Source organism: Phyllostomus hastatus, unplaced genomic scaffold, assembly GCF_019186645.2.
Source record: "Phyllostomus hastatus isolate PE091 unplaced genomic scaffold, TTU_PhHast_1.1 phas_contig_551, whole genome shotgun sequence".
Classification (NCBI taxonomy): Eukaryota; Metazoa; Chordata; class Mammalia; order Chiroptera; family Phyllostomidae; genus Phyllostomus; species Phyllostomus hastatus.
The window spans coordinates 6,694,881-6,706,139 of NW_025333909.1; positions in this window are offsets into that span (position 1 = coordinate 6,694,881).

The window sequence follows — 11,259 nt, forward strand, 5'->3', positions numbered from 1 at the left end:
CCTTTACCACTGCCATTTTCTAGCTGTTTCATCTTGGGAAAGTGACCTAATGTCTCTGAGGTTCAGTTTCTTCAGTTAAATAGGAATAAACACCCACTTGATCAGCATCTTATGAGAATTGAACGAGACAATGAATACACAACACAGCATAGTTACACAATAAATGGTAATTCTATATTTTTATTACAATTTATCCCCTCTCTGAAATCATGCTATTTGTACCCTTAAGACTGAACATTTCATATTTTGTATTTTAATTATTTGTGAAATCACTTACCTTGCTTACTGTGATCCCCTGATGACAATGATATCTGACTCAAAACTTTCTATTTTCAATTGGCAGAAATCCAACTAAAACTGGGATTAGCAATAAAGGAAATTTATTCATAACTGAAAACTCTAGGAAGATTCAGGGGTTCAAAATAACACAAGGAGTTGGTCTCTAGTTTTCTTTCTGTGTGTGCCTGGATGATGGGGAGGGGGTGGCATTTAGCAGCTCTATTCCTACATCTAAGTAGCTTGAAGTCCAGTGGAAATAAATGACTTCTTTTAAAATAGTCCCAGCAAACATTCTGCAGTTAATTCTTAGACCAACTTGCCCAGTCCTAAACCAAATGTCTGTGGTTTAGGAGTCAGTGATTCTGATTGGTCAAACCTGGGTCAAATGACAACCCTACTTATCACAGAGTGATGTCAGTCCTACTGGACTCAGACTGAAAGTGAGAAAGGGATGTTTTCCCAGAGAAAAATGAACATGTATGACTCTATAAAGAAGGAACAGGTGATGGGACAGAAAATGAATGATGACATTTTTTCTTTTTCTTTTTTTTAGAAAGTTAATAATAACATTCTTTTGAAGTACACCCTCCAGGCATCACAGCCAATCTCCTCAGACTTCTGCATTCAGTTTCATCCTAAGTGGCCTTCAAGTCCACATACACCCTGGAGACAACCCTGGAGGGGAATATCTTAAGAGCAACTATCTTGCATATCAGATCACCTTCAGTTCCCTCAACTTGCACGTCTGTCCAAAATGGAGGAACACAGACCAGATTTACCCACCTACTTTAAACAACCAAGAAAGAAAAACAAAAAGATAACAGTTTCTAAGATAGTGGATATCAGGCAACAAAAGACCATGATTTCTGAGAAATAAAAAACAAATGAAATGAGCCTTACAATTGCCCCCGGTTATTGCCTCCAGAGATTTTCCAGGGCACAGAGCAAGGAAAGAGAACAGAAGAAAACAAAAGAAAACAAGAAAAAGGAGGCCAAGTTGGCTAGGGTTCACAATAGGGAATACAAGAGAGGAGAGAGCTACAAAGAAGGAACCTTGAAGAGTTGCAGATGGTTTTTAGCTCATACTCATCACTGAATTAGTATAAAGAAACTACTAGAGGAACAACTATTTAATAGGATCACAAAGAATAGTACTCACCTAGGGCTAGAATCTGTGCCTATTCCTACCTGTCACATTGGAAAGCCTCATAATTTACAGGCAAACAGGTACTCAGAAAGCATGTGCCTCAGTGGTGGGGGATAATAAGGCTTAAGTCTAGACTCCAGACTAAATGGTCTTGTCCTGACTGACAAATCTTACAATGAAGACCAGGAATTATCAACCTCTTTCCAAGTAACTTAACGGCAGCTCAGAATAAAACCCAATGATATATAAATACCATTCCAAAAATATACACTATCCAAAAATATAAAATGCACCTTTGATATCCAAACAAAGACTAGCAGGCATGAAAATAAGGAAGGAAATGCATGCCATAACAAGAAATGTCAATCAATGAAAAGTGATTCAGAACTGACACAGATGTTAAAATTAGCAGACGAGGACGTTGAAACAGCTATTGCAATTATATTCCATATGTTTGAAAAGCTAAGTGGAAACATAAAAGATTTTAAAAAGTTAAACTTCTAAAGTGAAAATTATAATGTTTGATTTTAAAATTCATTGGCAGTGATTAACAGCAAATTACAAAATTACACATCTCAGAAGAAAAAGTTAGTGAACTTGAAGGCATAGCAATACAAGCTATACAAAATTAAACACAAACAGAAACAAGAATTTAACTGAATGGAAACATCAGTGAGCTCTTGAACAAGTTCAAGAGATCTAATATATGTATGTGTAGTTGAAGTACTTGGAAGAGGCGGGGGGCAGAAAAATATTTAAAGAAATAATGGCTGAGCCCTGGTAGCTGTGGTTCAGTGGATTGAGTGCTAACCAAAGGGTCGCTGATTTCATTCCCAGTCAGGGCTCATAACTGGTTGCAGGCCAGGTCCCCCTCCCCTAGGGGGCGCGTGAGAGGCAACCAATTGATGTTTCTCTTACAGGTTTCCTCTCTCTCCCTCTGTCTAAAAGGAAATAAAATCTTCTAAAAAGGAAATAATGGCTGAAAAGTTTCTGTCTTTGATGAAAATTATAAACTCACAGATCCAAGAAGTTCAACAAACCCTAAGCACAAGAAACACAAACTAAACTGTACCAAAGCATATCTTAATCAAATTGCTGAAACAAAAGAATGATAAAGAGAAAATCAAAATCAGCCAAAGAGGAAAAAATGACATCATATATAGAGGAATGAAGATAAAGATGGCAGCACTTTTTTCATCAGAAATACTTCAAACAGGAAGACAGTGGAGCAACATTTTTAAAGTGTGGAAAGAAAATAAACTATCAAGAAAAATTCTATGCTTTCATTAATAAAATAAAAACTGGAGTTCTTAATGTCATACAAGCTTTGTTGGGCAGAGAAATAGAAAAAAGGCTGTTTTCCAAATGTTTGCTGAATGTGCCAATAAGAAAAATGGTCATTTTAATTTCATGCAGTAGTAGAAGCCAATATATTTTGTTATACTTTTAACAAGTGTACTTTTACATTTATTTGGGCTGCTGTGAGATTATTATCTATCTCCTTGATTGGGTGGTAAATTTTCAGGGGTGGGAAGGGATGGGGTCAGAAGAGCCTGTACCTGATGTTGCTTGTAGTTTTCTCCTGTGAGCCTATTCCCAGGACTTGAGTCACACTTTTAAGAAGCTTTCTGAAGGAACAGATTTGTCGTGATTTGTGAAGAATGATAAGTTCATCCCTGGATTTCTCTTTAAGGCTTTCTTTTTTTCCCCCATTATAATAAAGTTGTTTTTTAAGGCTTACTAATTACCATAATGGATGCTGCTGAGAGAGTATGAGCTCTTTTGGTTAAGACATCATCCTACAAAGAAGACTGGATGTGGCTGGACAGTTATGAAAACTGAAGAATTGTTTCTGCAGGCAGCAGTGCAGAGGCCACCCCTCCTCAGTTCCTCTGCAGCAGCAGGTGGTTGATGCCTAGAAATCCTGCAGAATGAAGCCAATAACTTTTTAACAACTGGCTCTCTGAAGACAAATACAATGAGAAAGTCCTGATTTGTCTTGGAGGATGTGCTCCCATTATGGTCGATTTCAAGTTACTTGAAGTCAACCAGCTCACAACTCCACAGAAAATTTAACAATAAGCTGTTATGAGTCAGGCCTAGACAGCTTCAGCATACCACTGATTCCATGCTATCGAAATGTGGGCATATGGTTATCTCATTCCTGCCAAGTGGCCCTTTTGAAACAAATGTATTTAGAATTGCTTGGAATTTAAGCTCTGAAAGATTAAAGGGCACACATAAAATCTGGTGGCTATGAATGGATATGCTCTAACTATGAAATAGGATTGTTAGCAGCATTCTGTAACCCCCTCTCCCTTATTGAATTTGGCCCCTTTTTTTGGCCTTAATAAATCTGGACACCTGCTGCCGAAATCAATGGAAATCTGGTAAGACTAACGTTTCACCATGGAAAGTAAGTATGTCTGGGAAGATGAGAGGACAGGCCTTTTGGGATGTTCAAAGTGATTGTACTTATTAAATTCTCGAAAGGAAATTTAGTGTAACTGTCATAGATTTTATCAACTTTCAGGTCATACCAGTTTGTGCCTTCTAAAATACTGGAACTAAAGTGCAACAGTGTTGGCAGGCAAATTAAGTTTACTTGTGATGATTTTTAAGTGATATACTGATAGACTTTGTAAATAATTTCTATTGTGTGTGGCAGAAAAGGAGAACGGGGAAGCTGCTGGATTTGATTTTAGCTCTTTTCAAATGATTGCTAGGTAGGTGCTGGGTGCTCTTCCACATGCAATTTCATGTATAAAATGGCATAGTGACAATAGACAATGGTGGGATTTCAAGCACCCCATACCTTAAAAGTCTGGGAGATAATTTATCATGAGTGTGACTTTTCAGTTAACCACACATAACCCAGCATTTGCAGCCAATTCCTCTACCCTGTCTGGCAAAAGGTGGGCCCTCACTTGAGGACTCAACAGTGTCCTCTAACAGTGAATGGATAAAACTCTCATCTACCTACTCTGACCAAAATAAAAAGTTTCATGTCGCATCTGTAAGCTAGATAAGGGAGGGGAGAGAAGTCCTGATCTGAGCAAAGTTTTCCTTCAGTGTGTTAGGGAGTTGAGGCCAGTATGTACCAGCTGAGTCAAGTCCAAAGGCACAGACTGTTAGAAATTTGTCACGTGCACTCCTCAGTTCAGAGGAGTTTCTAGATTCCTGACTTACACACACTGTGCTGTGCACAGGCTGTGAAGGCAAATCTTATTTGACCACGTTAATTCTATGGTCTCTAAAAATAAGCAGTAACACTGCTTAATGGTGCATGGCTGCTCAGCCTGTTCGCAGTTCAGGACATAAAGTAGAGGGTGTGGGAGGTGAGGGAAGAAGGAAGATGGGGGCAGAAAGGCGTAGAGAGTGTGACATGGAGACAAAAGCCCTCAGACCGAGAATCAGAAATGCTGGGGTTTCCTGTTAGCCCTGCCACTAATTTCTAGTGACTTGCCCAAGTCTTTTTTCCCTTAACTTCCATTTTCATCATCTGAACAATGAAGGTGGTGGACTGCTGGTTTCTAAAGGCCTTTCTAGTCCCAAGATTCAATTTCTTTAACCCCTCTGACAAGGACCCTTACTCTATCAACCTTAAGGAAAGTGACAGCCTCTCATAACCTTGCCTAAGCTCTATGGTCTAGTTTGGGTTATAAAGTGATTTCCACATACACACTGTGTTTTGATCATGACAATAGCTTTCTGAGACAGGTGGAGTGGGCATGTTCATCCCCAGTTGACACATGAAAAAACTGAGGCTCAGAGACTAACACTTAGTGATCACTTACTCTTTGTCAGTGTGTTAGGCATGGAACATAAACCCCCTCTCTTAATCCTCTCAATGACACTAGAAGACTTGTATGGTAGGTAATACAATTACCATATTTTGCCAAGTATCATAAAGTCACGTTTTTGTGGATGTTATACTGGGATTATTAACCCCAGGGTATGTAATCATTATACCCATGTATGATGTGCAACCTTATTTTTCCCTCAAAATGTTGGCCAAAAAAGTATGCATTATACACGGCAAAACATAGGGTATTCACATTTTGCAGGTGAAACTACTGAGTCACAAAGAGCTGCAGTGACCTGCCCACGGTCTCCTAGGTAGCAAGTGCCTGTCTGGTCTCAGAGCCTTGCACCTGACAATGATGTCATGTAGTGCCTCTCTTATCAGAACACAGATGGGAATTTGCTTTGGGGAATAGGAGATAAGGACAAGAAAAGAAATTCCCAGAATTAAAGAAGCTGTGGGTGGGTTACAAACCTGCTTGGGGCAGGGAAAACTCTTTGGGAAAATATGAATACGGTGTGTCTTTGTTTTCTCCTAGCATTTCCATCCCTAGCACCAATCAAGACTCGTTCCATAAGTCCTGCTCTTCAAAACTCAAGGAGGTGCTAAAGCAATGTCTACAAAAGAGGTTCTCATCTCCATCAGCTAGGTAAAAAAAAAAAAAAACCCTTTAAACAGCCTCAGCCCCTAGAATTAGATTCAATTGGTAAAATTAAGATTCAATTTGTAAGTTTTCCAAGAGATTCTAATGCGCACTCAGGGTCCAGAACAAATGTCCTTCTCAGTCTTGGCTGCACATCAAAAGCTGCGGGACCTTTACACAATGTTCTATTACTCAACCATAAAAAAGAAGGAAATCTCAACTTCTGTCAACAGCACAGATGAACCTGGAGAGTATTATGCTAAATGAAATAAGCCACTTACAGAAAGACACATACCATATCATTCCACTTATATGTGGAACCTAATGAACAAAATAAACAAAGCAGAAATAACCTTGTAGATATAAAGAACAGACTGACTACTGTCAGAAGGGGCGTGCAGGGGCTGGGTGAAATAGATGAAGAGACTAAGCAAAAACCTCATAGACACAGACAACAGTGTGGTAATGACCAGAGGGAAAGGGGGGTCGGGGCAGGTAGAAGAGGGGAAAGGGGGGATAAATGTTGATGGAAGGAGATGACTTTGGGTGATGAACGTATCATACAATATACAGATGTTTTATAGAATTATACACTTGAAACCTATATATTTTTATTAACCAATGCCACCCCAGTATATTCAATTTAATATAGATAGATAGATAGATAGATAGAGCCTGTTCAGAAAGTATCCAGCCATGTAATATGAAATGAGACATTTATTGAAGAAGATACAAGATACAAGAAACATTGTACATGAGACAATGACTCCTCAGTCCCCTTCAAAGTAGGCACCTTGGGACCTCACACAGTTCTCCCAATCACCATCAGCTGCCCTGTTGTATTTTCCTGAATCTCATCTACAGTCTGAAATCTCTTCCCCTTCAAAGGTAATTTTAGTTTTAGGAAAAGCCAGAAGTCACAGGGCACCAAATCTGGGCTGTAGAGGGGCTGAGTCACTTGGGTGATTTGATGTTTCACCAAAGAACTCTGCAGGAGACAGTGATGCACAAGCAGGCACCTTATCACGATAAAGCTGCCAATCACCAGTTGCCCATAGCTGCAGCCTTACAAACCATCTGAATAGCTTCCATGGAGGAATGTTCAAGCTTAACACAAAATTTAATGCACATTCATTGGTCTACTTGCTCAGTCATTTTGAATGTGACGGCCACGCAGTGCACACTCACTCAAAGGCATCTACCACCCCCACTGACTAGTACAGTGAAGTTGTCATTATTTACACATGTGCATTCCAGTCCACTCTCTCTGCTGCCAGGTTACATGGATGTCATGCAAACTGTTCTCATATTAATAATGGCTGGACTTTTTCCAGACAGACCTCGTGTGTGTGTGTGTGTGTGTGTGTGTGTGTGTGTGTAACACACAGAGCTTTAAGAGGTTACCAAAGTGTCCAACCTCCAGAAATTCAGAGATAACTGTTCTGGGGTGTGACCTTGACTTTGGGGATTTTTTAAAGCTCCCCAGTGATGTTAATGTAGAGCCAGGGTCAAAACTTATGGACCTGGAGTCAGAAGGCCTGAGATCTACTACTGACTCCATCACTTACTAGCTTGGGCTAGCTACTTACTCTCCCTGCCGTGGTTTTTCATCTTAAAGGTAGAGAAAATAATACTACCATGTGGGTTTATTCTGAGAATTAAGTTAGATAAGCCTTGTAATGAATGGGTCAGTATCTGGCATGTAATGAATCGGTCAGTATCTGGCATGTAATGAATCCTTAAAAAGTTATAATGATAAGCTACTATGCAGGATCGAATGTATTTGATCAACTAAACCCTACTAAGGCAATTGTTCTCAAACTAGAGCATGCATCAGAACCACTTGCAGACTTGTTCAAATACAAGATTGCCTCTTCCACCCATTCTTTAGGTCTGGGATGGGAACAATAATCTGCACTTCTAACAGATTTTCAGGAGATGTTGATGCTGCTGGTTTGAGCACTACACTTTGAGAATCACTGTTTGAACTTGAGCAGTTCACGGTTCCCCTGCAAAGGACTACTGATGTTTTCATGCTTGGTGCTGGCACTCTCCCATTACGTCATTCATTTGATGTCCATAGCACTTAGACTCGGATTCAATGTAAAGAAGAAATGATCGAAAGTCCATATAGAAAGGCCTCGTTAATTATTACATTTCTTCAGTCCCCAAATCTCTCTATGCAAGTGACAAAAATCACTGTGTGGTAACACTGTGTCCCAAACTTTTTCATCCAAAATAATTTCATGACATTTTTATAAAGCAAAAGTTAAACATGTCAATTCTGGTATGAAGAAGTTTAAGAATCGTATTCTATGAGCTGAGGCTTATTTCAACAGTACATTTTATGACCTTTCATTTGGAAGATGGGACCCACCTTTGTTATAATGATCAAGAGACGTATGAAATGCAGACTTCTTCCCCTTCCCTTTCTGACATTGAGAACAAACATAAGACAGAAGAAATAATTTATTTTACTAGGCATAAAGTTTCCTTTAGTTCTATTGGATTTTTCTAAGTGAAGGTGGAAAGGCTTTTAGCTATCTGGCAGACAAAGGAACTCATGAGTTGTTGCTTAATATATACTTATTAAGTACCACAGGCACATCAGTCATTTCTTCGTAGTAAGGCATTTTCAAAAACTTGGTACCTGCCACTACAGTAGGGAAGTGGTATATTTACAAGAATATCAAGAGTTGGCTAGAGAGATTTTAGTTTTGCTATTTCCATCTAATGGTTTTTACCAATTTATCTTTTTGCTTGGAAATATTTTTCAGTGTGGAAATGAAAAGCTTGAGTATGTATACCACTGTGTAACAAATTGATTCCATTTGTGAACTTATGAAAATAGCTATGATTTCCAAACTGGAAGAAAGTCATGCTTTTCTTATAGCTCAGCTGGCTCGGGGAAAAAAAAAAAAACAATCCTCTTCTAGAAACACTTTGCTAAACACCTGCTTGTCTCGAGATGAACTACCCCTAGTCAACAATTGATTAGGCCCTGGCTGGTGTAGCTCAGTGGATTGAGTGCCGGACTGCGAAGCAGTCACCAATTCGATTCCCAGTCAGGGCACAAGTCTGGGTTGTGGGCCAGGTCCCCAGCAGGGAGGGCTCCAGACACAAGCACACATTGGCGTTTTTTGTCCCTCCCCTTCCCTCTCTCTAAAAATAAATAAATAAAATCTTTAAAAAAGAGAATTGATTAGTATGTTTCACCATCTGTCTCAGCAATACAATCAGAAACTTATATAGAAGAAATAAAATGTGGATGAGGTATAACAAGACTTGTCTTGAAATTCCAGCTAGAATCCAGGTATAGTACAGTGTCGTGACAACTGGATTTGAAGTGAGACACATCTGTAACAAACCCCTAGCTCTGATTTTTAGTGACTGTCTAAATCTTGGCAATTTACGCACACAATCATGTTTCCTCTTCTCTAAAAATTGGGATAACAATAATCCACCCACTGACAAGAATCTCTTGAACATTCAACAAACCATAGTATATCAAAGTACCCATGTAGGTATGTGTCCAGAACCATTCCGGACACACACCTACATGTTCAACAAATATATTTCATCTATCTGGTGTCCTCGTCTATAAAGCAGGTGGTGGGGTGAAGTAGATGTTCCTCAGGTTTCCTGAGACAAAATATTCTAAGATCCATACACCTTAATAAGGCATTGGAAATTCTTTGTGGGGGATGGTAGAAAACAGAGAATGGAGGGAATGTACCCATACTACAGCAACTCACTTCAATTTACAAAACCAATATACAGCAGGTCCTTAAATAATGTCATTTTGTTCAACACCATTTCATTATATTGGGTTGGCCAAAAAGTCCCTATGAGTTTTTTTGGTAGAACAACAGACAGTTTTCATTTTCACCGATAACTTTCTTGATTTGGATATTGTGAGTGTGTTGGCTATCTCCCGCTATTGGCTTCCAGTGGGTAGAGGCCAGGGGTGCTGCTAAACATCTTCCAGTGCATAAGACAGCCCCACAGCAAAGAATCATTTGGCCAAAATGTCAATAGTACCAATAAACTTCACAAACCACTTTTGACACATTCTATCAGTCACAGCACCTTCTCCATACACTGCACAAATCTTTTTTTTCCTGCATTTCAGTTTCATCTTTATCTCTCTTGATATAATAAAGCATAAGTTGAAAATGTTGCATATATTCTTGTCTTTGATATTAAAATGGCTACACAGAAATTCACCAATTTTGATGTGTTTTTCAAATGCATGCAGGTATGACAGCTGTCACAATACAATCTAATAAAACTGTTTTGAATGAAGTTAAAGACAACTAAGCACTACTAGAGCCATCATAAGGAAAAAGAAAAAATGAAACAATCTTTTCGGTCAACCCAATTATATTGATGAAATACCGTAAGAACTTAACTCCTGTTTATATCGATAGGCTTTAGCAGCGATTTTCAAACTTTCATCTCACAGAACATATAATGTGATTACTAAAATTCTGCAGCACACCAAAAATGTACTTTTGCCAATATCACAAAAATAGGTATAATTTTGATTCATCCAACACTGGCTGGCTATTGTTTGTTGGCTGTTGTCATCCTACTAGACCAAGCTAAGGGAAAAGAGGCCAGTGTCCCTGACTAAAGTCAGGTATTGCATGTCTTAAAAATTCTTGTGGCACATTGGTTGAAAATCTCTGGTCCACAGTAAAATAGGTTTTGTTATGTGTCATTTCGCTTAAAGTTGCAGAAAATATTGATGACTGTAAATGAGAACCTATTATATTTTGAAAAGATTTGTAAAAAGGGAATCAAGACCCAGAATAGGATAAGAGAATTATCCAACTTATAAGTTAGTTTCAGAGCTAGGCCTAGTTACCCAGATCAATCACTGTAGATTGGAGCCAGGGCTTTTTGCCTCTACCATCTGCACTAGAGCCAACACATTCTCTTGAAGTTGCTTATCTATTAACTTTAGTAAATCCATACAAAATTAGGCTAAGTTTGTCTTTGGCAGCCTAGCCATCATTCTATTCTTATCTACTTTAAGTGATATACTATCCTTAGATTCTCTTCAGATAGTCTGTCCAGAGGTTCCATTCCCATAACTTTGTAAACTATAAAGCAAAGTCATCTCTTAAAATTTACCTGTTCTATCTCCTGTTCCTATTTCCTTTCTGTAGCAATGACTGGTAATAAATTAACAAGATAAGTAATTCAAATTACCCATAATGCTTGCCCAAATTGGTTCACAGGAAGGTAAAACATTTTAGGCATCAAGGTACAGGATCGGGATATCATCTTTGCCAGGGGCACTTTTTAAGACTTTAAATGACAGCCACATTGTCTACAGGGTAAAAATGCAGTGAAATGTTTCTGAGCATTTGATCTTAC